At 54.4% G+C, this 2,590-nt stretch overlaps 2 protein-coding genes across 2 annotated transcripts in view; one reads left to right on the top strand and one right to left on the bottom strand.

The window, feature by feature from the left end:
- The window catches only part of AGAP3 (ArfGAP with GTPase domain, ankyrin repeat and PH domain 3), a 58,033-nt gene extending 57,475 nt beyond the window's left edge, over positions 1-558 (bottom strand). The window contains exons 1-2 of the mRNA XM_007469824.1: positions 531-558; positions 286-411 (exon numbers count right to left, since the gene is read on the bottom strand). The gene's annotated coding sequence lies outside the window, so the exon portion shown is untranslated. The remainder of the gene's footprint in view (positions 1-285; positions 412-530) is intronic.
- A 2,015-nt stretch (positions 559-2,573) lies between these two features.
- The window catches only part of TMUB1 (transmembrane and ubiquitin like domain containing 1), a 2,536-nt gene continuing 2,519 nt past the window's right edge, over positions 2,574-2,590 (top strand). Inside the window, exon 1 of the mRNA XM_007469826.1 lies at positions 2,574-2,590. This exon is cut by the window's right edge and continues 94 nt beyond it. The gene's annotated coding sequence lies outside the window, so the exon portion shown is untranslated.

The raw sequence follows: 2,590 nt of genomic DNA on the forward strand, positions 1-2,590 counted from the left end.
CGCGCTCCAGCCCCAGCGGCCGGGCCCCTCCCACCCAGCTTCGGCCCTTCCGCCTCCTCTCCAGGCCCCACCTACACCCGCCGCGAGGGCCCCTGGCTTCGAGAGGACAGCTGCACTGCCCCCCTCCCGGCCCCGGCTGTCGCTTTCGTCTCCCTGCGCTGGTTTGGGTGGGGTGTCCGATCTCTGGGCAGCGCCCGCACAGTGCCCTGCGCCCGAGGGTACTGGTGAACGCGGCTGATTGGCCGAGGAGGGTCGCCAGGCCAGGCCCAGTTGCGCCTCCCTTACATCGCCCTGCCTTCAGTGCGGCACAGGCTCCCCTGTCCCAGGGCCCTGAGGTCAACCCTAGAGACCACGCCGACCCAGGGTTCTCTCCCAGGCCCTGCCTGGACTCTCCATTGCCGGCTGCAGCACCTAGGCTGGAAATCTGGATTTCCGGATTCTATTTCCAGTTCTTCCTGAGGAGAGCTTCATCTGCGGGGCCCTTGGAAATGACACTTTAAACAACAACGTCCCCACACTTATCTTCCAGCCTCTCCTAAAAGACACCCACTGCCGGACTGGGAGGGGACCAGTGAGCACAGCTGGACCCCACTGAAAGGGGGAAGGAGGAAGAGAAAGGAATCAAATATTATGCCTTCTTTCCCACTCACCCCATTCAAGACACGCACCAGAGTCCACATGACTGTCTCAATTTTCTTTGTCCTCTCTCCCTTGTCTATACTGTGTTCCTGTCCACTCCTGGGGCCAGGGAGTTCCCTCGACGTCCTAGCTCTTCTGCATCCCCACTGCTAAAGCTGTATGCAGTTTTGCTAGCCACCCCCGCAACTTTCCTGAACCCCATAAGAGGGGGCATTTGCAGAGCACTGGTCCCAGCCAATCAGCCTGCCAGGGCTACACCCCGATGTCCTCTGGCACAGTCATCCTTTTTACATATCCTTCCACTTCCCAGGCCAAGCTGGGTCTTTTCCCAGCAAAACGTTGCCCACCATTCAGCTACCTACATAACTCTACCCCAGTACCAACCCAGTCACCATTCCTAAGTTTCTTGTACCTTCCAAAGAAGCTGGTGCGAGCTAATCAACACCGGGGGCCTCCCAAGCTCCTGAGGGATGTGGGTTCTACGTACCTGCTTGACCTTCAGAATGTCTTGCACCCTCTCTGGGCTTCATCTGCAAAATATAGTGGTTGAACAAATCACCTACCCTATGTTCTGTAAGTCTACAAGCAAAATATCTAACATATCTTTTAGAAGCTTAATTAGAATTGACAGCAAGAAGGTGCACCAGGTACCTCCCAGTAGAGCTGTTGAGGGTAAAGAGTCCCTCAAAAGTGTTGCCCCGGCAGCCAGCACATACCTGTTTTAGCACTGGTGGGCTACTTGTCTCCTTTATTAGTATATGAGCCACATGAGGGCAGGGATAGAGTCTGATTCACTGTACTCCCAGCATCTCACCAAGTGCCCAGTACCTAGTATACATTTAAAAAATATTTCTAGAATAAATGAATAAATGGGAAGGAAGGAACTAGAAATAAGTTAGTTCTTTGTATTATAAATCTAAACTGACTGTCCCAAGGCAACATTTGGGGTGCTTGCTCCCACAAGTAAGCATTTGCTATCAGAACACTAGGGTGCATTACTTTTAATCAAGACTGGTCTATACCATCTAGGATGTAAGATCTCTGTGCCTCTCTGTGGCTATAGAAGCCCAGAGGAAGGAGGGAAAACCCATGGAGATTAACTGGCCCGGGCCAGGCCGAGGCTCAACATCCCCTGTACAGCAATACTCTAAGGACCTAATTTCTGAGGCCAGATTTGGGTGGAGGAAGTGTTCTAACACCAAGTGAACAAATGTCTACTGTGTGACAGATCCCCTACATAGTTTTCACACTTGTTTAATAAAACACCTAATTTTTTCCTTACAATTGTCTTATGAGGTATGTTTTAGGAACGAAGAAATCTAGGTTCAAAGAGATTCAATAACGCACACAAGGTCATATAGTTGATAAGCACGGGATAAGGGATCAGCATTTGTGCCAGGTTCCAAAGTTCATGCTTCTTGCACAGTCTTACAGGGACAAAGTGGAGAAGGGGACCAGGTAAATAAGGCAGCCCAAACCGCGGTGGCCAGCCCTGAAGATGGATATCCTCAGCCAGCCTGGTGGGGCAGCCCAAGGCTATTGGGCTCTGGGCTGAAGAGTCAACTTGGAGGGTCCAGGATGCCTTCCGGCGTCCACTCTGACTTAAGACTAGGCCGGGGTAGGGTCCACCTGAGCTCCCCAAAGGCTGCATCTCGAAACACCGGTGCTCTGACAAGCTCCAGCGGACCTTAGTTTCTGGAGTGATACATGCCCTGGCTGCCCGAGGGGGTGGGGGAGGATGCTGCTGCCGCCCAAACCTCTGCGGGCTGGAACAACCCCCAGACACGCCCCCACCAGCCCCTCAGCGATTTGCGGGCACCGAGACCAGGCAGCCGAGCCCGCACGCGGGTCCGCGGGGCGGAGGGCGGGGACTGCTCACCGCGCCGGACTACAAGACCCACAATACTCCGGGCTGCGGCGGCGGCGCAGCGGCAGCGGGGAAGGCGGGGGG

The sequence above is a fragment of the Lipotes vexillifer genome, unplaced genomic scaffold, assembly GCF_000442215.2.
Source record: "Lipotes vexillifer unplaced genomic scaffold, Lipotes_vexillifer_v1.1 scaffold472, whole genome shotgun sequence".
NCBI lineage: Eukaryota > Metazoa > Chordata > Mammalia > Artiodactyla > Lipotidae > Lipotes > Lipotes vexillifer.